Genomic DNA, 26,394 nt, shown 5'->3' on the forward strand with positions numbered 1-26,394 from the left:
ATGCTTTGATTATTCACATAAACTTATAACATAATCCTAATTATACGATACTGTGCCTCATCAGAGAAATCAATCAGTTTTAAATTGATACAGGTGAAGCAGAGTGTTATATTCTTGAGCTTACTTTGAGGACAAGCCAACAGAGTGGAAAATAGTTGCAGATGGCATCCTTCTGTGGAATTTGTTTTTCCTTGAACATATTTCCTGTTGTCAAATGGTAGCCTTTTTTAGACTGTTGCTAGTGTCTTTGAATATAAATTTGTCCTCCTTGAAATTCTGATTTATATTTCATTGTTAGGAACAGCCATTTGGTCAATCTTTGAAATGCAAAATGATCTTGAAACATCCTATGAGATCTACTAAATTGAAATTATTTGTATAGTTTTTTTCTTAACTCAGTTAGCTGAGGACATGTGATTGTCATTTCTTGAGGTTTTTTTTTCCTCAAAACTGCTGGGTTTTTTAAACACAATTACAGTTGATGGTTTGCTAATCCTGTGAGTCAGTCTATGCTGAACAAGAAGCTTATCTGAAACCCCTGGCAGCTTCAGTGAAAATTAAAAAGCATGCTTTACTACAGAGATTGTCAAGAGTGAAAATAATATTTGTCCAGTCGGACAGCTTGCTTTTGTAATCACTAAATGAAAGTTGAGATTCTGTCTCTTCCTTGAAAGCTTCTGTGTCAAGAAGGTAATTTGGACTGTTTGTGGTTTGACAGGGATTATTAAAATCAGATGAAGTGAAGAGAAGGAAGTGTGAGAAAGCAAAATTGACAGTGACACACTCTATTATTTGCAGCTTGGATCATGATGACTATGTTGATATCATAGATTCTAAATGTTAATTTCACTGTGGAGATATATGAACCAGCAAATACAGTAAAATGCAGTTACAGATTATTCTTCTGTCTTAAGAGAACATCATCCAACATTTATTTTCACTGGGAAGTTTGGGAGGAGAAGTGTAGCAGAAAATGAAAGATTAGAGGGGCAAACAGAAGGGAAAAGGGAGTAATTCAGAAAGAACTCAATTTTTTCCTTTGTGGTTTGGTTTCTCTCTTTTTTTTTTTTTTTTTTTTGTGTGTTTATACAGCTTGCTAGTATACTTCAGAGAGAATAAAACTGAGAATTAGGAATTTAGGAATTGGTGGAATGGGCCATGAAATTTCTTTTTGCATTGACTTGAATTTGGTAGGAATTTTTTTGCATTAATAATTTTGCTTGAAGTGAGCTCAAATCTTAGATTGCTATTTCACATCAATTTTTCATGACTTGCACCTTGTATGCTATTTTAAAGTAGCGATATTTTCTGCCACTTTGAGATAAATAATTTAAAAACTTAAATTATTGCAATATTCATATAGCTGAATTTTTAATTGCTGAAGATACATTAATTACCAACTGTATGCATCTTTTGGTGTCTAGTGGATATACAATGTATTATTTAATTTTAATCCTTTCTTAATCTCTTAGTTGTATAGGTAAACTTTCAATTTTTTAATAGACTAGTTAGTGGAAAAGTAAGACATCTGATTAGTTAAGTTTGAAGAGTGCTGTCATTTCTATTTTGTTTCCTTTTTTACTTTCTGGTATGGGAACTTTGTGAAAAATTGCATTTTGGGAGTTTTTAGCTGTAGAGTCTTACAGTTTTCTAGGAAAACGAGGAATTCAAAAGAAAATAGGTGACACATGAAAGCCTTTGCTCTTATTTAGCATTGCCATACCTTCGTATCTTTCAAACAATGTCATGCAACATTTGAACAGTTTAACCATGCTAGCGTGTCATCTTCACCTATCTTACAGTAGAGAACGGCATATTAGCATCCAGAGTGATTAACCTAGCAGAACAGAAGGGATAAGGGAGTAGAATGACTGACTAAAGGAAAAGAGGTTGCACAGAGTTGTCTGCAAACTTGCAAAATGAGGACTGTCATGAGAAGAGATGGTGGTGTTGAAAACACAGTAGGGACACTGCTAAAGAAGATGCTCAGGTAACTCAGAACCCTATGTAAAAGGAAAGTTCCAGACCCTTATGTGGGCTGGATGGGGAAATGTGAAACACAGACAGCCACACTAAAATAAAAGAAATGTATGTCAAAGACAGTCTTACAGGGAAGTAAATGTCATCTATATATATTTATGTTTACTTCTGTGTCATCACAGAGTAACCCACCTATATGACATAGGAAAGCCAGTTGATGTAATCTTATTGGACTTTTGATACTGCCTCTCAGATCATCCTTTTGGACAAAATGTTTGGCTTGTAGCTGAATAACCATATTATGCAATGGGTGAGCAATTGACTCATGAGTCAGGCACAAAGGGTTATGGTGAATGGGGTGACGTTAGACTAGTGTTCAGTCAAAAGTGCGATTCCGTGGGGCTCTATCTTCAGTTCTCTTCAACTTATTGATTAACAACTTGGATGCAGAACTTGAAAGTAAGTCTAGAGATTATGCTACATTGGGAAGTGCTCTTGTCTCCCTTGAGGGCAGAGAGGCCCTGCAGAGATATCTCAACAGGTTAGAGAGATGGTCAGTCACCAATTGTGTGAAGTTTAACATGGTCAGGTGCTGGATTCTGCACCTGTGATGGGGCAGCCTTGGATATGTGCATAGACCAGGGAATGAGAGGCTGGAAATCAGTGCTGTGGAAGGAGACTGGGGTCCTGGTCAATGGAAAGTTAAATATGAGTCTGTAATATGCCTTGACAGGTGGAAGGGCAAACCAGGCCCAGCATCACCACGTGGTCAAGAGAGGTTATTGTCCTGCTCTGCTCTGCACTTGATTGCGCCTCACCTTGAATAATGTATGCTCTTTTGGGCACCACAATATAAGAAATACATTAACCTATTGGAGAGTACCCAAAGGAGAGTTATGAAGATGGTAAATATAAGGAAGACATTAACCTATTGGAGAGTACCCAAAGGAGAGTTATGAAGATGGTAAAGGGTTTGGAAGGAAAGCCTTATGAGGAGCAGCTGAGGTCACTTGGTTTATTCACCCTGGAGAAGAGGAGATTGAGGGGGACCCCTCGCTGCAATTTTAAACATCCTCATGAGGAGAAGCAGAGGACCAGGTGCTGATCTCTGTGGTGACCACTGACAAGACTCAAGGAAATGGCATGAAGCTTAGTCAGGAAATGTTTAGTTTACACATCAGGAAGAGGTTTTTCAGTCAGAGGATGGTTGGGCACTGGAGCAGGCTGCTCAGAGAAGTGATTATTGCACCAAGTCTGTCTGAGCTCATGAAGTGTTCCAAGAGTGCTCTCAGGCACATTGTGTGACTCTTGGAGTGTCTTTTGCCGAGGGCCAAGAGTTGGACTGATGAATCTGGTGCGTCTTTTGCAACTCAAGAGATTCTATGATTCAGTGGTATTCTTTAGATGCTTTGTGTACACAATCAGTTCCAAGTGCAGAAATAAAAAAAAAAACACAAATTACAGTATTCTAAAATAGAAGAACACTTAAAATTCAGTTCACACTTAAACTTAGTTAAACTTACTCTTAGGTTAGTAAGGGTTGTGACAGAGCTGATATATTTCCTGAAAATGTGGGTTTTACCATGTAGTTTAATGCAATTCTCATAATTTTGAGAATATCCCTGTTCTGTTGAAATCCATCTCTGTTTCCTTGTTGTCTAGTATTCATGAAAGGGGAGATTAATTGAATCAAACTACATTTCCTACTGTTTGCCATCTGTGGAATTAATCTGAAGAGCAAGAAGAGAGAAATAATAAACTCAAAACCTAGCATTTCTGTGTTTGCAGTGTTTTAAGTACAAAAAGTAAGATAATTGTTTAGAGCTTTAGAATATGGCAGATCAGAGGAAATACACCTGGCAACAGTGAGTGTTGATTATTTTGTATACTTCCAGAATTAATTTCAGATTCCTCATTGCTTGTTCATGTTATCATGTACATGTTACCATGTTGTAGTGAGTTTTATTCTTATGAAATGCATTTCACAATTTATACAGTATAGTATTTTTACTGCAGGTGCAGTGCAGATGTTTGTGTTTTGGCGTAAGTTAGACTGTGAAGATGTAATTTAACATTTCATTTCTTGGCAAGATGTGTAATTCAGCTCATATCTCTTTCCTAGTATAATTCATTTTTAGAGCAGAACTTTCAGTTGTGGCAAAGGCATATATTTGTAATTTTTTAAAAGAAACAATGTAGCACCAGTATTTGTGATTAGCAGAAGTTCTCTTTCCATTCTCCCCTCAAAGACTAATTCACACAAATGTAAGGGAGAGGGATTGGAATCTTTCCCTATGGACATCTCCTAAGAAATGTAGGATACCAAAGGATTTTGGTGGGCCTCTATGGAGGCTATGGTCACCTGAAACTAGTCCACCGTGATTAAACAGTTCTTGTTAATTTCTAAGGGACAACTCCTCTTTACATTTCTGTCAATGTTTTGTGTAAGGTGATGACTTGTTTTGGTAGTATCTAATAGCTTTTGTTCCCAGAACCACTGCAGCTAGAAAGTAATACTGTATTTTGGTAAAGTAACACATTAACCTCCTGCCTGCTTTGGAAAGCTTGTTGGAACAGTAAAGTAACATATTAAAAAAAAAAAAAAGTAAGGGTTTTGTACTAAATAAGCATTTTCAGTAGTTTTAAAACATCTTAACAGGATGTCAAAGTGAAAAAAATTTCTGCATTTGAAAGACACATAAATAAAAGGAACTTGAGTAAAAAGTACATGAGAAGCAACAGGATTTTGTATTTTTTTTCTACTAAATGTTTTCTCTACTAATTGTTGGTGTTGTGTAATTATTTTTATACCACAGAGGATCTTTATCTTATTTATCTATGACCCCTGTAACTGTCAGAAGGTTTTTGAGAAAATACTGAGTAATTTTTGAACTGAGATTTTTTTTAGATGCTGAGTAGCTCTTAGAACTAATATCCAAAGAAATCTGTTATCTGTTACTAAATTATGGTCAGCTGCAGTAGCATGATTAACATCAGATTCACTAGTTACATCTTTTTAACAAGTTAAATGTGGTTGTGATATTTTGTGAAAATCCCTTTGCTAGGATTTTCTTCTCCTGAGAAGCTGAGAGGGCCTCAGCTTCAAGTGTAAACAATTTGTTATCTGCTGCTGTGGAATGCAGCAGGTGCTTCCTCGATTGGTCAATGTGGGATGTTTCTACTTGCTGACCAATCAAGGAGGCAGCAGCTTTTGGACAATCACAGAACTTTGTTATTCATTCCTTTCTATTCCTGTCTCGCCTTCTGATGATTCTTTTCTCTCTGTTCTTTGTAGTATAGTTATAGTGTGGTCTTTTTTAATGTAATATATATCATAATATAATAAACCAGCCTTCTGAAATGGAGTCAAGATCTCTCCTTCGCTTCACCAAATCCTGACTGCCCTGAAGACCCATGGCCGTAGTTAAACAAGAAAGAATTAGAGTTATTTTCTGACAGCTATTCTGGTGTCCGTTATAATGATGGGCTTGCATAATAAGGGCTTGCATAATAAGAAGGGAATAACAGCCTAAAACTATATGTGATTGAAGTTATGGCTGAGAAATAAATGTCTAAAACTTGAGTCAAGATCAACAGTAGAATTTGTAAGAAAGAGGACAGTGTATGTGGTATCAAGAAATACTTCAGGCAAGGGTGTAAGCACATCAGTTGAGGTGACATGCAGCAGTTATCTCAGCAGCTTGTGTGAGCAGGGTGTATGGGAGGGCACAGGCATTCCCCAGCTTCTCAGGTGAGCTCTGCTGGTGGTTTTTGCCCACCTAAGTAGAACAGGCCCAGTGGTGGATTCCATATGTTTTAAAGCTGTTGCTATAAAGTGCATGTGAGCCAGAGAACTCCCTCAGAAACATGCAGCTGTCCAGATCTCCATCTGCAGAGAGTGTTAAAGCCTGGCATTAGTACCAGAGGGCAGCAGAGACACAACACCTGCATGTGCTGTGACCAGGTGGATGATCCTTTATTGGATGGGGAGGTGGAAGCTCTGTCACCAAGGATAAGGAAAAGGCTGAGGTACTTAATGCCTTCTTCGCATCAGTGTTTAACATGATGTCCTGTTATCCTCAGGACAACCAGTCCCCTGCACTGATAGACAGGGACAGGGAGCAGAACAGAGCCCCTACAATGCCGGAGGAAGTAGTGACATGCTGTGGTACTTAGACATTAACAAGTCTGTGAGGATGGATGGGATTCACCAAAGGGTACTGAGAGGCAGGAGAGCTTGCCAAGCCACTTTACATCATTTATCATGAGTTCTGGTTAACTGGGGAGGTCCCAGAAAACTGGATGTTGGCGAACATGACTACAGAAAGAGTTGGAAGGAGGATTCAGGGAACTACAGGCCTGTGAACCCAACCTCAATGCCAGAGAGGGTTATGGAACAGATTATATTGAGTGCAGTCATATCCCACATACAGGACTCCCAAGCAATCAGGTCCAGTCAGCATGAGTTTAGAAATGGCAAGTCTTGCTTGACCAGCTTGATCTCCTTTAATGACCAGGTGACCTGGCTAGTAGATAAGGAAAAGGCTGTGGGTGTTGTCTACCTGGACTTCAGTGAAGCCTTTGATACTGTCTCCCACAACATTCTGTTGGAGAAGCTGGCAGCTCGTGGCTTGGGCAAGCGCACACTTCACTGGGTTAAGAACTGGAAAGTTTGGAGGTTGGGCCCAGAGCGTGTATTATGTTTAATTTCATATACTCCATGGGTTTGGTGGTTGGAGACAGGGACAACACACACACCTTAAAGATCCATGTGACGAACAGTGTGTTTTATTGTTGAGAGCCTTCTTATATAGGGAATTCAAAACTCCTGGATGTAGACAGTTCATTGGTCTGATCCTCACACAGCCCAGCTCCTGACCAGTGAGATGTCTACAGCTCAGGATGGAATATAATAGGTGAAGCTCCTTGTCTGTCAACCCAGGGCCCAGTTTATGAAACCGGGCTGGGATTCTTATTTATCAAAACCATCTTTGTACAGTAACAAGCGTGGGGGTGCATGGTGCTGCAGTCGGTGGTCAGTCACTACTGGGAATCCCTAAGGCTCAGTACTGGGTCCAGTCCTCAGTGTCTTTATTGCTGGTGTGGATGAGGGGATTGAATGTACCCTCAGTAAGTTTGCAGACAGCACTAAGCTGGGCAGGAGTGTTGATCTGCTGGAGCATGGCAGCCTCTGCAGAGTGATCTGGACAGGCCGGGTCAAGGGGCCGAGGCTGGTGCTGTGAGATTCAATAAGGCCAGTGCTGGTTCCTGCACTTGGATCACATCAACCCCACGCAGTACTACAGGCTGGGGGAAGAGTGGCTGGAGAGTGGCCCAGGAGGAAAGGCCCTGGGGATGCTGATTGACAGCTGGCTGAACATGAGCCAGAGTGTGCCCAGGTGGCCAGGAAGGCCAATGGCATCCTGGTCTTCATCAGAAATAGTGTGGCCAGCAGGACCAGGGCAGTGATTGTCCCCCTGTGCAGTGGTGATTCCCCAGCTCAAGTCCTCTGTTCAGTTCTGGGCCCTTCACTTCAAGAAGGACTTGGAGGTGTGGGAATGTGTGTCCGAGAACGGCAACAGAGCTGGTGGAGGATGTAGAGAGTAGGGCCATATGAGGAGCAGCTGAGGGAGCTGGGGTTGTTTAGCCTGGAGAAAAGGAGGCTGAGGGGAGACCTTGTCACTCTCTACAGCTGCCTGAAAGGAAGGTGTAGCGAGGTGGGGTTGGTTTCTTCTCGCAGTCAGTTAGTGACAGGATGACAGCAAATGGCCTCAAGCTCTGTCAGGGAAGGTTAATTTTGGACATCAGAAAGGATTTCTTTACTGAAAGGGTTGTTAAAAACTGGAATGAGAGCAAATAGCCTCAAGCTGTGTCAGGGGAGGTTCAGTTGGACATCAAGGAAGAATTTCTTTTCTGATGCGGTTGTGAAATACTGGAACAGGCTGCTCAGGGAAGTAGTAGAGTAATCATACCTGGAAGTGTTCAAGAAAGGACTGAATGTGGCACAAGGTGGCTTAGTTGATGTGGTGATGTTCAGTCAAATGTTGGACTTGCTGGTCCTGGAGCTCCTTTCCAACCTAAATGTTTTCTGATTCCATGATAAATAAGGTAAGTTTTAGTTACGTTTGTCAGGAGCTGTCTTTTCTACATCTCTGTTCTTCGGAGTATTCAGTTTTAGAATATGTCTTATTACAGTGCTTTTGAAAGCTGAAATAGGCATGTAGGTTGAAAAGCTATTGACTGCAAACTGCTCTGTGATCTAGGAAACCAAGATAAGTTACACATGGAATTGTGTTGTCTTCCCTTGTTGAGCAATCCAGTTATGCTTGATTGAGTACAGGAGTATACGATCATCTATGAAAAATCTTGAGATTCAGTAATTCAGCAGCTATTGCAAGGTGGGAATAATAGCTATTTGTTCTAGTCATCTGTTTGAAATTATCTGACAAGAACACGAACATCACACAGACATGTTTATAGAAGAATTTCTAAAAAATCAGTGCTGCAGAAATTTATTTCTTTGTATCTTTAATTTACCTGGTTTAAGAAAGTGGAATGGTGTAAGTTTAAGAAAGTGTGTGTTTGTAAACTATTAGTAAGTTTAGTCTATGTAATTGCCTTTCTAAAAGCTATGTATTCATTTTTAAAAGTTGTAATTTATGTAATTAGTTCAATTTTTCTTTATTCTTACTTCTTCCCTAATAAATGCTGTACCCATACTATGTCTGAATGAATTTTTGGTATTTGGAAGTCCAGCACAGAAACATCCAGCTTAATTTCTCATGATAAGCTAGCTATAAAAATTACTGTCTCTTATACCATAGCAATCATAGTCTGTTGCCCTTCTTACCTATACTGTGGGTAACACATAAGCCTAGGTAAGTAGTTTGTAGTAATTGAGAATGTAATGCTAGGCAAGGAAACTGGTGTCTGAAGGTTTGCATGCCCATTTAGCCTGCTGTATTCAATAGAGTGGCAGCTGAATTTGAGGAACACAGCCGGTGGAAAACATGGTATAATTTAAAAGACTCCATAACCCTGGAGTAAAAAAGTAACCAGCAACTCATGTAATTGGATACTTGTGACAGCCTGGCAACGCTTTGTTGTGAAGAGAGAAAGCACTGATATTCTATTTCTAAAATGTTTATTTTAAAAAATAAATATTTACATAATGTTTATTTGTGAAATGCTTATTGCATGGCATTTTTTATAGAAGTATACTATATCTCATGTAATAGAGGAGTTTTGAAGAAAAATTCCCTTATGTGAAGAATATCGTTCAGTGCCTGACTTTTATCTTTTGTGAAAAAAGTGGAAAAAAGTGGAAATTGAAAAAATTGATAGAGAAAAAATTAGAATACTTAAACTAATTCAATATGCCAAGTATTAGATAGAACATTCCCAATATCATCAATACTACATTCAATGTAATTGAATGTGACAAAGTATAGCCTTTATACTGTGATTTAAATGTAGGTTTTAAGCATTTTGTTAATTAAAATGGGAAAAAAAATAAAAGCAACATGAGCAAGCAAGGATGGTTTTGACCAGGAAAAGGTTATTTTTTGGGGTAGCTGTGAGGTAGCATGGCCAAGGCCCCAAGGTTATGGTATACCACCTCAGTTCAATGCCAGGAGTGGGGAAGCAGACTCTATTTTCCAGGGAAAAGGGGTTCCTTCTGGTTGGGAAAACATGGCTGCACTTGGATTAGGCTCAGCAGTGAGCATTTTGCATGTAAATGACCCTCACTTTTGTTATTCATATTACTGCTCTTACTATTTGTTTTCTTGTCTCATTGTTCTTCCCATTAAATTGTTCTCCTCTCAACTCATGACCCTTGCCTTCTGTTCCTCCAATTCTCAACTCCATCACACTGCTATGGGGAGGGGCTGGGAAAAAATGGGGGAAGCAACTTTGAGCAGTAGTGTGGTTTTGGAGAATCTCAGTGAATCTCAGAGAATCTCAGCTTTGACTTGGGGAGTACCATTCCTAAACCATGTCAAGCTTTCTTCCCATCTTCTTCCCTTTCTCACATTCTCCCTTTCTCATCTTTACAAAATATCTAAGTTAAGGAGTAAACAATGTTTTTAGTAACAAACTCTTAAAGTAAAAGTGAAAAAATATTTTTATGGTTTGATAATTAAAAACTTTCTATTAATTAGTAATACTAAGAAATAGTACAAATCTAAAAATCTCTTATATTCCTTATAAGATCTTACTTGTATGCCAAGAATGAGTACGTCATTTCACAGTTTTTAGAATTGTAATATGATTATTCATTTAAACCTTATAAAAAATTAGAAACAATCTTTGTCACAGGATGCCATTTTAATTTTTAGATGTTATCCAACTTAGTACAGGAATTTCTACAAGGAAAAACACATAGGCCTTCACCAGTTCATTCTTTTTGCTTTTGTTATTTGTCTTGTGTCTTTCAATCTCAATGATGACTAGGCAGAAGTCTTTGAGTCAACACTTCTTACTAAGCAGGCCCGGTTTGTTTTTTGGTTGTCAGCTGAAGGAGGTAGAATTCCTGTGGATAAGACTTGGAGGGCAGTAATATAAGGCAATATAACTTACTTATGAAATGGGAGGGCATAATGGGAGTTATGCCCTCCTGTTGCTCATGATTTATCTATTAACATTTAGGCCACTGTGCAGCTGGCACTGCCTTAGTTCCTCTCAGTTATCTAAAACTGATGCTCAAGCCATGAGCTTTATGTCTCTTGTGGTTTTTGCACTTACTATTTTCAAGAAGAATCCACACATATCTTCATATAATTTTCATTATTTTTTTCTTCATTTATTTTTTTCTGCCTTCTTCTGCATCATGTTTCTGCATGATTTCTTGTGCAACATAAAGCAGCAATGTCCAAGTAGATGGTTTGAGAAGTTCTTCAGAAACAAAGACAGGGAAGGTTGATGCGGTTCTGAGATTCACTGGAGAAGTGACTTTCAGACTGTGTATACTGTGTGCCACTCACTTGGCTTCTTATTCTGAGTGAGGCTTCCAAAGTGCCTAAAAAAGCCAAATCTTTGTGTTTAATAATAATCCGAGTCCTGAAATCTTTCCTGGGACTCTGCTCTTGCAGGATTCTTCTTGTTTCTGTCAGCAGACCATTCTGAGTGGGAAGTTACAGGGAGTAGCTTCTGTGAGAAGTTGATAGAAGCTTCCTTACTGTCTGGCAGAACCAGTCTCTGGTAGCTCTGAAGACGAATGTGTCACTGGCCAAGGCTGGGCCAGTTAGAAATGGTGGAAATGCCTCAGTGATAACATATTTAAGAAGGAAAAAAACCAAGACGTTGTTATTGCAACTAGAGTGCAGTGAGAACATGTGAGAGGAACAACTCTGCAAACACCAAGGTCAGTGGAGAAGGAGGGGAAGAAGTGCTCCAGGCATTGAAGCTGAGATGCTTCTGCAACCTGTGGTGAAGAGCATGGTAAAGCAGCTGTGCCTCTGCAGCCTATGGAGGTCCACAGGGATGCAGAGATCCACCTGCAGCTCATGGAGGAGCCCCATACTAGAGTGGGTGGATGTCTGAGAGGAAGCTGTGACCCCGTGGGAGATACATGGAGAGAGGGGCCTTGCTCCCAGGCTGGAGCAGCCTGTCATTGAAGGACTGCACCCTGTGGAGGACTGACGCATGCTGCAGCAGTTTGAGAAAGATGACTGTCTGTGGGACGGATTTATGTTGCAGCAGTTCACAGAGAGCTGTTGTTTATGAGAGGGACTCACATCAGAGAAGTTCATGCAGAACTGTCTCCTGTGCGAGGGACCTCACTGTGCAGCAGGGGAGCAACTCCTCTCCCTGAGCAGTGGAAGAAATAACGTGTGATGAACTGATCACAACCCCCACTCTGTTTCTCCTTGCACCACTGGGGTAGGTAGAGCTGGGAAGGAGGAAAGGATGGTGAGAAGGTATTTTTAAGGGTTTATTTTACTTCTCATTATACTGCTCTGATTTTGTTATTAATAAACTTAATTTGTATCTCTTAATTAGACCCTTTTCTGCCCATGATGGTATTTGAAGAGCGATCTCTCCCAATCTTTATCTCAGCCCATAAACCATTAGATTTTCTCTCTGCTGTCTAGCTGCCAGGGGGAGGGAGTGAGTGGCTTTGGCCATGGATTGGACTCGATGATCTTTAAGGTCTCTTCCAACTTAGTCATTTTCTGTGGTAGAATTCTGTGGTAGGTATGTGGCATCCAGCCAGCATCAACCCACAAGTATAAATGGTCTAAATTGTCCTAGAATCTCCTTAAATTTGCCTTTTCTGATTTTGCCTGTCAGAGGTATTTTCTATTTAAAAAATTTCATATGTGATTCATCTGTCAAACACTAAGCATGTTGTGTGAATTCAGATGTCCCAGGACAATCCATTTATTTTCTGCATCTGGACAATAGGGAGCCTTTTAGAGATATGTCCTTATTTTTGATAAGGTGTTTTCCAAATCATTATGTAGATGACTGCAGACCCTAACTAGTAGGTGCCTTTGTCATAAGTGACATTGTGCTTCTTTCTGATTGACGCTTTCATCCAGTTCTCTTTTGTAAAAAGTTCTTTGGAGACTGGCCTTCTTTCCCTGCTTTCCAAGACCTCCAGACAGCACAAATCAGAGTAAGGATTGTCTGTGTAGAAGGTACTGGCTGTTAACACTGAAAGCTGAAATCAAGACACAGCTGTGTGTCCTATCATGGTCCCTCCAGGAAGACTGATACTAGTCATTCATCTTCATAGACTACAAACTTCATCTTGCCTCTGACATTTAAGAGTCAATGGTGATCACTTGTCATTTTGTCCAGCATCACGGTATGATTGCATCTTTAATTAGGAATACCTAGTGTTTTAAGACTTTGTCTCTTATATTGGATTACAAAATCTGGCTAAATTCAGCAGAGTCAATTGCAGGGGTTTTCTTTTCCATTTATGCAACTATTTTCTTGAAACCTTTAACAATTTAGTTTTGAGTTTTTTACTCCTTTGTAAAACTTGTTTGCATTGGGAAGAGGGTGGGCCTGAGGCAGTTTGGAGAACAAACCCAGGCAATGGTTGTGTAAGCCTCATTTTCTTTGGAAAGTTGACTGAAAAGCAGGAATATAAAAGAAGTCAAGTACAAGAACACAAATTAAGAAAGCAATTAAATAATTAAATAGAAAGAGTTTGGTTTAAAAAACAGCAGGAAACTTTTAAAATTTAACTTCATTTTACAATTTTGCTGTGAAGAAGAGGCTGTCAACACTGAGGAGAAAGGTGTTATTGCAGGTGGTATCTCACTTATGCCATGATGAAAAGCTTTTTTTCTGAAAGGAAGTGAGTGATACAGATGCCTTTAAGATTATTTAGTCAATTTTGCTATCCTTTTACAGTTTCTATGTAATCAAATATTCACAACCAAAAGACTTTGTCTTTTCTGGGCTTCATCATGAATTTGCTGGTGCACTTTGAGTGAGAGCAGTGAAGGTTTTTTATGAGTTCAGTCCTTAAGACAAGTCTGATTTGATCTGTTGCATTCTTTGAAGGTTTGAGTGAGAGGCTGACTAGGAAGCTACTCCTGCATGTGGCGTAGGGGGATAAGCAAGCAAGCAAGCAATTCAAACGGGAATGTGCCTTGCAAGCTTGAAAATATCTGACACATTTTAGGTTGTGTGTACTCCAGTGTGTATATATATGCTGCTGTACTTATGTCCGGATTACAGACAGGATGGGCAGTTTTTGCAGTAGCCAAGTGGTTATTCTCTACCACCTCACATCATTGCCAAGGGCAGGGAAAGGGCATCTCTTCCTGTTGAGGGTAGTGTGGAGGTGGTTCATGTATGGCAGATTGCTGTGTGATGAACTTTTTTTGCATGTGAATCATTTCTTGTAGACCCCGTTATTAATATTGTTGCCGTTACTGTTATTTTCTTACTTTATTGCTGTTTCCAGTATATTGTTCCTATCTCAATCCTTAATCTTTACTTTACCTCAACCCTTAATCTTTTGTGCTTCCAGTACTCCTCCCCATCTCATGGCGGGGGGAGGGGTGAGTGAGCAAGTGAAGCTTGGTTTGAAATGATTCAGTGGGAGGACTAAATTTGGGGACACCATTCCTAAACCACAACAACCTTATTTGCTGTCCAGCACAGGGTCAAAGGGTTCAGATAACAGTACATCTGACTAGAGTGGGTTTGATACAAATTTGGTCTAAGCATTTGTTTTATTAGGTACAGAACCACTGCTCACGCTGTGAGCTATTCATGTGGGTATGGTACCTAAGCCTATATATACTTCCGTGTAGCACTCTGTGTCCACTGCAGTGCTCTTCTTTCAGAGTGGAGAAGGGGATCGGGATGGCTTTGTTGCTGTAGTGTGTGATATCAGTTACACGATAACATCAAGGGCAAGGAAGTAATTTGGAATGTCTGGTCAGTGTTCTGCTCCTACCCTAGCCTTGGGTGCAATCTCTGGGAATTCTTTAGTTATACCAAGCCTGTGAGGGGAACAGGGAAGGATGATTTTCCCCACCTTTTTACCCCCATTTACTCCTTCATACCTATTACATCAGCTTTTGAGAATTTTCATTCCCTCTGGATGTTAAGGAAGGCACATTCATGCAGCTATGTCTGCCACGTCTCCTCAGTGTGGTTTTCACCATGTTAAGTCAAGAAAGAGATTTTTAAGAAGTCCATCTGCACCAAGGGTATTTAGTCATAAGTGGTATGGAATATGGGAGAAGATGGATGAGCATTTGGCGGTCTGTTCTGCTCCAGTGGTTTTGAAGTTCAGTTCTGAACAACTGCGGGACCCTGATGAAGAAGCAGAATATTTAAAAGAAAAATGCTGTCCCAGAGAGGCAAGCAGTTATGCACCATGCTGGGCTTTGGCTCTTATTTATTGACTGCTGCTTGATAGTAGACACCTCAGGGGTAAGAAGAGGAAATCAGACCAACAGCCACTGTGGCCACTTAAAAACTGCAGCTGAACTGCAGGAACAGCCCGTGCCGACAACAGGAGGAAAAGGCAGGTCCAGAGATAATCATTTATCCATGTCCCCAGGTGAGTTGCAGGGTGTGCAAGAAGATTTGAGCTGCCAGTCTGACCTGGCTGCTCCAATGCTGCCATATCATGGCCCATGATATGATATGAATTAGATGGTAATGAGGCCGAGCAGCTGGGATCCCTGTCCCAGGATCTGGGCATTGACAAGAGCATTGGGAAGAGGACAGAAGCTCTCAGCCTTTGGAGGTGGCTCCTGTCAAGCATGAGAGACAGGTACTCTTTCAGGGATGATCTAGTAGTGCACCCAGACAGGTGGGACACCATGGAGAAAGGTATCCAGTACCTGGGAGAGTGAGTGTTCTGGAGGTAATCCCTAGGGATTCAAATAATGTGCAGTCCCCTGTAGGTCTGGATGAGGTCCAGTGTGCACAATCCACGTGGCAGAAGTTTGTATGGAGCACATGATTGAAGGAACCCGTGGGTTTCGGGCTGTAAATCCCCCCGGCTAGTTTGGGATTTAAGCCCGCACGGATCCTACATGGACGAAGTAAAGGACAAGAAGTGCTCTTTCTCCACGTGGTTCTGATGTCCTGTTTATTAGCTGGAAAGGGACATCTGCTGCGTAGACCATCCAGGTGAAAAGAGAGAAAGAGCTCCAAACACAAGGGACATTTATACCCGCGGAATGGGAGGCTGGGACGGAGGGCCGCAGCCAATGCGAAACCAGTGAGGAGGGGTGAAGGGAGGGGCTACAAGGGACAGATCACCTTACCAAGGGAACAAACCACCTGAGGGAAAGGGGGAAACTTTCATGTAACACAACCCCAGTGCAGCATCCAAATAACTATCTAGTGCATCACAACACATGATCATCGTGCACCAACTCATTGGCATCGATGTCCATGACAGGAGGAGAACAAAGTGCTTTAGGTGATTAACTAGCTACAGCCATGTGATGATCACCTTTTTTCCTCCCTACTGACCTGCACCTTCTCTGTGGAAAGACTGTCTAAGACTGCAGACAGACTCAAAAGACTTCAGCAGATTAGAGAGGAATGTCTCATGCCACTCCAGTGTGGACCAGAATCTAGACTATTGGGAGCAAGTACCCCCTTGCTCAAGACAGAGGGTACAAACCACAAGGTAACCTGTGTTTTTTGCTGTGTGACCCCAGAGAGGATGTAAGGAAGTGGGATGGAAAACCCGCCTCTGTGTTTGGCCTCACAGGTACGTGAGTTGAGAGGAAGAACAAACATCAGAGGAAAGTCTTCAAGGATAAATGCAGCTCCAGTTTCCAGTGAGTGAGTCCTCAGACAGAATAGAAGGGCTGATGTTTTTCCAATCCTGAAAGAATGTCCAGTTCATATTTACAAGAAATATCAATGAATACCATGACCAGCATGAGAGAGGCCCTGCCTCCAACCAGGTGAGGGAAAGGGACAATAAGATCTATTGGGCTGTGTGGATCCAGTGGCTTGGTACATCAGACCCACAAGAAATTAAGTCTTCAGTTGACACTCTTCAGTGTACCCTGATGCCATCAAGATATGTAGGGGCAGAATCCATCTCTATTTCTGGGGCAGATCCCAACACGTGACTGTACTGGAAGCTGAAGTGACTCTGACTGGGAATGAATGGCAAACTGGCACCCCATTATGACTGGCCAAGACGCCCTGTGCATCCTGGGCATAGATTACCTCAGGAAGAGGATATTTCAAGGATCCAAAAGAGCATCATTGGACTTTTGGGATAGCTGATTGTACTGGGTTTCTGTGACCTGCTTTTGGAAGTGGGGGCTATAGGGGGTGGATTCTGTGAGAAGCTGCTAGAAGCTTCCTCAGCATCTGGCAGAGCTGATCTCTGGCAGATCCAAATATGAATGTGCTGCTGGCCAAGGCTGGGCCAGGTAGAAATGGTGGTAATGCCTCAGCGATAACATATTGAAGAAGAAGAAGAAGAGGAAGAAGAAGAAGGAGGAGGAGAAGAAGAAGAAAAGAAAGAAAAGTATTGCACAGTTTTTATTACAGCCAGAGAAGAGTGGAATGAGAATATGTGAGAGGAGCAACTCTGCAGACACCAAGGTCAGTGGAGGAGAGAGGATGTACTCCAGGTGCCTGAGCTGAGCAGCTTGTGAGATGCAGCCCATGACAAACACCATGGTGAAGTAGCTGTGGCCCTGCAGCCCTTGGAGATCCATGGGGGTGCAGAGATCCATCTGCAGCCCATGGAGTAAACTCACACCAGAGCAGCTGGATGCCCTAAAGAGGCTGTTACCCTGTGGGAGGCCTGTGCAGGAGCAGGGTATCTGACAGGGATCTACAGACCTGTGAAGAGACGAGCCCATGCTGGAGCAGGTTTCCTAGTAGGACTTGTGAGGGGACCCATTCTGGGGCAGCCTGTCCTTGAAGGACTGAGCCCAGTGCAAGACTGACCCACATTGCAGCAGTTTGGGGAGGACTGCTGCCCATGGCATGGACTCACCTCTGAGAAGTTTGTGGAGAACTGTCTCCTGTGGGAGGCACTGCCTGTGGAAATAGTGGAAGGACTCCTTCCCCTGAGCAGAGAGAGAAACAATGTGTAATGAGCTGACCATAACCCTTGTCTCTCTGTGAGCCACTGCGATGAAGGTAAGGGTGCAGGAAAGGTGTTTTTTAAGATCTTATTCTACTTCTCAGTATACTGCTCTGATTTTGTTAGTAATAAATTCAATTAATATCTCTAATTTGAGCCTGTTTTGCCCATGATGGTGTTTGGCAAATTATCTCCCCTGGTCCTTGACTCATGAACCCTTTGTTATGTTTTCTGTCCCCTGTCCAGCTGCAAAGGGGAGTGATAGAGAGGCTTTGGTGAGTGCCTGGCATCCACTCAGTGTCACTCAATGACACTGCTGTAGAGACAGAGGGCATTAAGTAGCTGAATACCTTGCCTGGCCTTTCAGAGGACCCTTCTGTTATGGGACTGCTGAGGGCTGAAGAATACCAGGTAATGGTCACTACCACAGCAGTGTAGTGTTGGCAATGTCACACCAGCCAGGACTCCATGACCTCCATCCGTGAGATGATTCATGATTTGCAGCACCAAGGAGCAGTCAGCGAGACTCTCACCCTTTAGAGCCCTATATGGCCAGTGCATAACTCCAGTGGAGAGTGGAGACGAGACTGACAGAGTTGTGGTCTGAAGGAAGTCATACCACCACTGAGCACTGCTGTGCTGTATATGCTGGAACTTCAGTATAAACTGGAGTCCAAGGCAGCAAAGTACAAGGCAGTTGTGTTGCTGCTTAATGTGTTTTTCTCCATTCGTTTAGCAGCAGACTGCCTGCAACAGTTTTCTTTCACCTAGACAGTATCTGGTATACCTGCAATCAATTGCCCTAGGGTTGGAAACACAGCCCCTTGGACTGTGTAAGCCTTGGACTTATCCGGACTGCAGTGGAATAGAGTGTAGATATTGCTGAATGAGAGAAATGACCGGTGCTCTACCTCTACACTGACTTGTGTAGAGGTAGAGCCCTGTGGATGGCAGCAAATGCCTGTGGGGATGGCTAAACCAATGGGAAAAGACCAATTTGCAACACAGAAATAAACCTGGGCTGCTGAACTGTGGCAAGATCTCACTGCCCAGGTGTAGGAGTTGGCTGTAAAAGTACATAATGTAGATACACATGCACCCAGGTTGGACTACTGGAAAACATCACAACAATCAACAGGTGGATTGGGGTGTCGAGATTAAAGTGTCCCAGATGGACCTGGGCTGGCAGCATAAGAGTGGATTATTTCCAGTCAATGGGCCCAGTACACATCAGGTTATCAGGGAAGAGATGCAACATGAAGAGGGGCTCACAAGTCAGGCATGCACTTAATGGACATTGTTTTCCATGTTATTCAGAAGTGAAATGTGCACTGCATTTAAGCAAGCAGGTAGGTAAAGCCTCTGTGGTGTGGTGGACAATGGTCAAAATATAAATATGGAGTGATCAAGCAGGTTAATTATATCACTCTCCCACAACCTGCCAAGGCAGGCCCTGAGTGCTGACAGTGGTGTAAAGAGCCACTGGATGGCCGGAGATGTACGCTGTGCCTCACACCACTGCCTGGAACACCAGCTTGGGCCTCAAAAAGCAAGTCCTGTGACCACATGCACCCCAGAAAAAATGGAGTTGTAAAACAGGACTCATTTCAAAAATAGCCTCATAGACCTCATAGCCGGAGAGCACAGTACTGAGTGGGTATCATATTCCCTGTCATGCACCAGCCTCTGGGAAAATTGAGTGATACAATGGACGGCTAAAACCACATTGAAAGCAATGGGTGGTTGGACCTTCATACATTGAGGTCAGCACTTAGCAAAGCCCACTTGGTTAGTTAACACTAGAGGGAGGCTTCATGAATTAACCTGGCCCTACCCAATCAAATCTCATACCAAAGAGGGGAATAAAGTTTCTGCGATGCACATTAGGAATGTGTTAGGGGAGACAGTTTGTATTAGTCCTGCTTTAAGCTAAGACAAACCCATCTGTGGGACTGTTTTTGCTGAATGACCCAGGTACACTTGGCATCTAATGCAGTTGGATGGAGAAACACGATGTGTACCTGAAAGGAATTTGATTTTTAGGTAAGAGCAGTCTGTAGTGTTTCATTGTATATTAGTAGCCGAATGCCATAACTAGCATGGATAGTAAGCATGGACTGCTCCAGATACACTGGTCATGAGCTCATGATGCAGCTTGCAACCACCTGACAGCACACCAGCCCTCCTGCTCTGGAAGACATCTAGGACAGAGAACCCACAGCTATGGGCTCAATGAGCTCAACAGATATCTTGAAGGGATGGCCATTGATGATGGAAATGATAGCTGGGCTTGTGTGTATGTACTATATGTGTATTGGTGAAAGGTGTTGGATTTGGGCATAAATTATATGGTGCCTAATAAGGGGTGGATAATGTCCTGGTTCTTTCCAGGACAGGGTTATTTTTAGCAGTGGCCAGGATGGGTCATGGCTAGAACTCAGGGGTTATTCTCTACCACCTCAACATCATCACTGGGGCAAGGGGAGGGCATTCCTTCTGGCTGTGGGAAATGTGGTGAACATTTGCTCAGGGCAGGTTTCTGTGTGGTAGGCTTTTCCATGTATGAATCAATCTTCTTTCTTGTACAACTTTTGTGGAATTCAGGTAACACTGTTCCTGTTACATTTCTGATCTTATTGCTGTTTCCAGTAAATTGTCCTTTTCTCAACTTGCAAGCTTTACCTTTTACAATTCTCTTCTCCCTCCTGCCTCAGGGAGTGTGGGAGGTGAAAGGGGGAGTGAGCAAATCAGTGCATGGTTTGGAGTGTTTTCAGTAATGATTCTTAAATCACAACAACATGGTAGAAATAGTTAGCTTGTAATTATTTTAATTTTGAGGTGTCTTTTTCTTAAGGAGAGGCAAATAGATGCTTAGCAGTGCTTTTGAAGGTGAAAAACATAGCTGAGTAAGAGTATGAGCCTGTGTTGTGCTGTAGAATCTGTGTGGCACATTGTACATTAGGCAGTGTCATATCAAGCTTTACAAGCTGAGTAATGGCAGCAGAAAAAAGTAATCATTTCATTAAAAAAAAAGATGAAAAAGAAAAAAAGGAATTTTCAGGGCTAATAAAATGTTTCATGTGACCCTGTGTAGTACTACTACAGTAGCAGTAATAATACTGCTAAACCCAAAATCCAAAAAACCCAAAATAGTATTTGGGAAAAAACCCAAAATCCATTACCTTTATACTATGAAACAAACTTTTAAGAATGTGACTATAAACTTGGGCCAATTTAAGAGGTATCTCTGTGGAGCGCTTCAGTATTTCATTTTTATAAAATGGACATCTTTCATGCTCTCAGCTTTAATTTGAGTAGTAATGAAAGAAAATAGAGTGTGTGGGAATGAAGGAGCTGAAATGCAGCCTACCTTTTAAAAGCTGTGGTCACGGACTATTTTTGTAATTCTTTTAAAATATAATAGTTTCATTGGAAGGCTATTTCCTGTTAAAATTCCAGCAACTCTGTGTCTGATCTACTGAACGAAAGGACCTTAAAGTCTTGAAATTTCTGTCTTTAAAATACCATTGTCCTTAAAGTGTATTGTGTTACAGTGGAGGATTTTTCCAATAAACAAGAAAAGAAAAGACTTTTAGAAGTAGCTAGTAGGTATTTGTGAGGTTTTTAGTTGAAAATAGTGTACTTTTGGTTCTTTACCACTGTGCTTAAAGATAAGTTCTTTCAAAACAGTCCTTATAAATCTGTGCAGTTTTAGACACTAATGATGAGCAAGACAGGAATGCCATAGCAGATGCTTTTCAGAGCATGGTTCTGTGAGGGATTTGGGGGGGGGTTTATAAAGTATTACCTCTTCTCTCTGAGTTTGTAAGTGCCACAAAATGACAAAACTCAAATATTATACCTAAATAGCAGTTCTTATTGCCACAATTAGATAGACAATTCTGCAGAGAATGCACCGTTAGTCTCATATATATCTTATGTTCTTGTTCCTCAGGAAAAAAAACAATGCTGTTCAGTCTTTCTGGGAAAAGTAATTATTGGTCTTAGACATTTTCTCATATGTCTATGCAAAATTTACTCAATGGTTATAACCCTCATCTGGAGCAGTACAAAATAAACTAGGTAGTATAGTCTGTTTTGAAATTATTCTATTTTGCAGTTTCTTGGCTAAGAAGATTATAAGAAAAATATTGAGTAGGTATTTCCATTTAGGCTTCTAAGAATCTCTTTTCTATGCATTGATGATTACTTTAGTCTATGGATTGGTAATTATTGTTTTAATTGAAAATTATTTTAAAACATCCGTCATTCATAAAGTATAATAATTTGACAATGAGATTGATTGATGTAGTCTTAATTCGTGACAGTCCCACAGTACAGAGTATTTTTGTCTTGTGTTTGTATGTGGCATTGGTAGAAAAGTTGATTAGTAAATTACTTTTTGTAAATTACTTTTTGTGCTAAGGCCTTATACCATATAAAAAGAACACAACATTGCGCCAGATTTATCCTTTTAAAAAAAAAAAAAACCCAACTTATTAAATAAAATAGGAACTCAGGCACCAAAAACAAACAAGAAAAACCAAAACCAAAAAAACCAAAATGGGTTGAGAAGCAGTATCTTGAATTTTGAAAACCAGAAAAGGAAGACAAAATAGTTGCACTTGTATACAGACACACTTCTGTGTTGTCACACTTATGGTGTAAGTAACCGTGTAGACTAACCATGTAGACTAATGTAGACATTTTAGTAATCATGTAGACTAACCATGTAGACTAATAAGGAGGGAAAGCCTAAATGGTAGGGAAAGCCACTGGATTTAGAGGTAGGATTCTTAATGCTTGTGGGCTTCTTGTGTAAGGGTTACTTGTTTATAAATGTTGAACCTTGGATCATACACTGTGGGATTCAGCTGCAGGATAACCAGCTAAGAGCTGAAGATGATATAGGACTGTTTGTCTCAAGAGCTACTCAGAAAATGGCCATTTCTTCTTTACTGAAGGTTGTGAAATTGCATTAAGCTTTATTCCTTTCTTCTGACATAACTACTCAGAAGTTTTCTTTTAACTCCAGATGGCATCTTCCTCTTTGAAGTCACTGCCTTTACAATAGTGTCACACCAATAGTGTTTGATTAAGTTTATGTAAATGAGAATTCTTTCCTGTCTTTGAACATTTTTTACCAGTCCCAAGTAGCAGCAAATCTTAAAAAGTAGTGCTGATTCCTTTCTATTCTCAGCATTTCACTTTCTGTGGCTCAAAGAATTGGGGAGAGACAATAGGGAGAACTTAAGGATTTTAGTTATAAATTCTGTCATGTACATATGTCTACAATACAGCCTAAGTTACATAGTTTGAAAAAACTACAGATATTAAAAATAGTAGCATATGCTATTTGTCAGAAATGTGCATTTGCACAGTCCTTTTTGACAATGTTATGATTTAAGGGCTAATATAGCTGGCTTAGATCACAGCACTGCATTCTGATATTACAGCTTTAGGTGGAAGGCATAGCTTTCTGTTTCATCCACACTGAGGACTCTGTTTCTTTGGTTATATTTTATTCCCATTTTCTTATTTGGTGACTCTTATGGCAGAATTTGGAAGAAAACTGTATTCAATAGTGTTACAAATGAGTATTTAATTATAGATACTTAGAATCCATCTTTAAAAAATATAATGGCAAATGTTTTAAGTCTGTGGTGAATAATAATTTACAAATATAAGATTAATATTTAGGTATAAGTTTATGACAACAGCAAATGTGGAAAGTCTGCAGGGGGAACATTGCAAGATGATTTTAGTAAACTTGTTTCAAAGTTATTTGTGGCATTCAAAATATTTAGTAAATAAAACCACATGAAGGCTGGTGGTTCTGTTTTGTTGAGGTTTTTTTTTTTTGTATGCATTAAATGTCTCTTTTTTACTGGAACAATATGATATTCTTTTTGTAAATGTTGTGTGTGCTTCAGCAAAGTGTGTAAAATAGGTGAAAGGCAATTTGGAAAATTTAAATAGAGGTCTTCGATACATATGAGCAGAAACAAAAATGCGTCATGTTCTTTTATAGAGAGAATTTTTAATTTTCCTTTTCTTTTACAAGTCTATTTGTAACAGTTAATAATTTTAAAGGATTTTTGCCACAGAAAAATTGGGTAAAAAGCTTTTACCATGTCAGAGTAGATCTCAAGAAATTGCAGTTTTTAAATGGATTTCTTTTGTATGCTCTATGTGGTTTTCAAAATAATTTTAAATATTCAGACTATTTAAATATACTGAACAATAGGAATTTCACATTGAATTGTAGTATCTCAGGCCACTGCCATCGCTCTTGCTGCCTGCTGTGCGATTGCAGATGACATCTGTGCTGTAAAGCGGCTGGAAACAGTTACAAAACTAAAGCTAGATAAAGGAAATAATTGTTACGGTCTCATTGAAAGCGTAAGCTGAGTGATGAAAAATCTTGTCAATTCTCTCATTCCCTTTTAGTTTTGCAAGAATGTTAGGGCAATAAGGAGATATCTCCTGTAAGATAAGAAGCAGTAATAGAAAAAAGCTTCAAAGATTTGGCTAATTGTCTATACTTTCACTGCTGCAGTTTGACATATCCCTTTTTCCAAATTATGGGTACATTGAGATGTGCATGCACAACAGATGTGCTCAAAAAATTCTGTTCAAGATTTAGCTAAATGCCACTTCTACAAACTGTATGTCTGAGAACAAAACTTATTACAGTAAATATAAATATTACAAATTTGTCTTAGAAATTCCATGGAATTTCACATATATGTTTGTGTTGGAAGGCTTTTACAAGTATGTTTAATTTAATTGTTTAATCAGAATGAAGAAATAACCAATTGGAACTAAATATAATTTTTATAGGAGATGTCTTCCATTTAATTGACACTGAAAAAGAAAACACACACACAAAAAGTGCTTTTCAATGGTAAACCCTGAGAGTTTTAAAAGCAAGAATTATCTGTTATATTAACTTAAGTGTTGTGTAGTATTTTTTTTAATAGGCCTAATAATTTTTGGTAAAAAGTTTCATAATTTACAGTTGTTAGAAGTGGGAAATAATTACAGTGATGTTAAATTTCATTGATATCTTGGCTTAAAATAAGAGACCTGAAAAATATTTCTTTTTAAGCTAAACTGTGCATTGGTTAAGTAGTACATTCTTGAGTAGCTACAGAAAACATGACGGCTATGTCATTTTAATGTTGATGAGCAGTCCTCTAATATGTTTTGAAAAGAACTAGGTTTATTAGGATAGGGACTTAGAGAATTGCACCTGAAACAGGTTCTCTAAGACCATTTGTCTTAAAGCATACAATAGTTCATCATAATAGTAAATTGAAATATAATAGAATGATATTTTTATGCAGCTTAATAACAAATCTGAAATTAATCTCCTTTACAGAAAAAAAGAGGGTTATTAATGTCTAAAATACTTTGAAAGAATTTGGATTTTCCAAACTGAGTTCTTCCTCCATTTCTCTTTTAAGAAAGAAATGGATTTCTTTCTTAAAAAACAAACATTGAGCGTTTTGCCATCAGAGGAGAGCTGTGTCACACTTGTTCTTTGAGAGCATCAACAACTGTCTGCTCTTTGGATTAACAAGAGAGGCAGAGAAAATCCCAAATGACAGGGGAGGGCCCTTGCTAGCTGACGCCCATCCTGCTGCCCCCAGGGGAGACAAGGAGGGTAGGCAGCAGGCTGGTGTAGTTCCACTTAGAGTCAGATCATCAGTTAGAATCTCTTGGTGCACTGAAGGCCCTGGCTCTGGTTATGTTAAATAACAGTAAAATTTCTTCTCAATTGTGCTAATTTATGTCTTGATGCTCTTATTTTTTCCTTTTGAAACCTTTTTGGGTTTAGATTTTCAGAAGAAGAAATTAGTATTAGCCATCTAAAACAGTATTTAAAAACTGAATAATCGAATGTTGCTTTTCTTCCATAAACCAAGACTGAAAGGAATAATTGCTTTGTTTTGACAAGTGAACCAAAGAAGTATGACATAGAAGTCTTACAGGAATGCATGCATGAAAACTAGGCTGTCATGTTTACAAGGTGATTTTTTTTTCATTTGATGAATTTTGCAAACAGTTACTAGTCTGTAAACTATACTGATATTTTTTTCCAAGGAGCATAAGCTTCTTTTGGCTGTAAAGAGTTAGGATTACATAAGAATACATATTTTGATTGTGCAACTATTTAATGAAAACTGTAACTCATTCCAAACTGTTAGTATTTTTGCAGTATATCTACCTGTCTATCTATCTATCTATTATACAGTTCATTATAAACCAATCATTGATTGTTCTACAAGACACTTGAATAAAAGATGGGATTGAGTTATAGGTATTGAATGGAGTTAAAATTACATTCTGTGTAAACCCTTTATAAGAGAAAAGGGTGTGCTTGACTAAGTCTATTGTAAGTAGTATCATACTTGAAGAAAGAGCTGTATTTTCAGTATCCATTTTATCTCAGTTCTGTAAAGTGTTTTTTAATGGTTTTCGTTTAACTTCTACTTTTAATTAGTGTCTTTAATTGTAGTAACATCTGTTAAGTTTTGTATTAAAAGACTGATATTTCCTTAATGCTTTAAGAGATGTATTTGATTTACATCCAGGCTTTTTCACCAGCAAGTGATTGAGTTTCAGCTACATCCCAAACTGTTGCAAATGTTTGAATAGTTATTTGTAAAGGGGTATTCTGTAGCTTCTGAGAATTTAAGAAAACACTTTATCCATGAAATATTTCATATTGGTGTGCTGTTAATTGAGATGTGCAAGATATTATGCTTTAGAGAACTTCCATAGGTTTTTTGAACATTGCTTTGGAAGAGCAAAACCAGAAATGTGCATTTCTGCTACTTCTAAGTCTACATGTA

General features: G+C 39.9%; 1 protein-coding gene across 10 annotated transcripts in view; it reads left to right on the plus strand.

The window, feature by feature from the left end:
* KIAA0825 (KIAA0825 ortholog) overlaps positions 1-26,394 on the plus strand; it is a 243,184-nt gene that overhangs the window by 13,587 nt on the left and 203,203 nt on the right. The window contains exon 1 of one of the 10 annotated variants that reach the window (XM_038124582.1): positions 21,862-25,568. The exons of the other annotated variants lie outside the window; for them this stretch is intronic. The gene's annotated coding sequence lies outside the window, so the exon portion shown is untranslated. Of the gene's footprint in view, positions 1-21,861; positions 25,569-26,394 lie in introns of those variants that run through there. 10 annotated transcript variants of the gene reach the window in all.

This window comes from Motacilla alba, chromosome Z (genome assembly GCF_015832195.1).
Source record: "Motacilla alba alba isolate MOTALB_02 chromosome Z, Motacilla_alba_V1.0_pri, whole genome shotgun sequence".
NCBI lineage: Eukaryota > Metazoa > Chordata > Aves > Passeriformes > Motacillidae > Motacilla > Motacilla alba.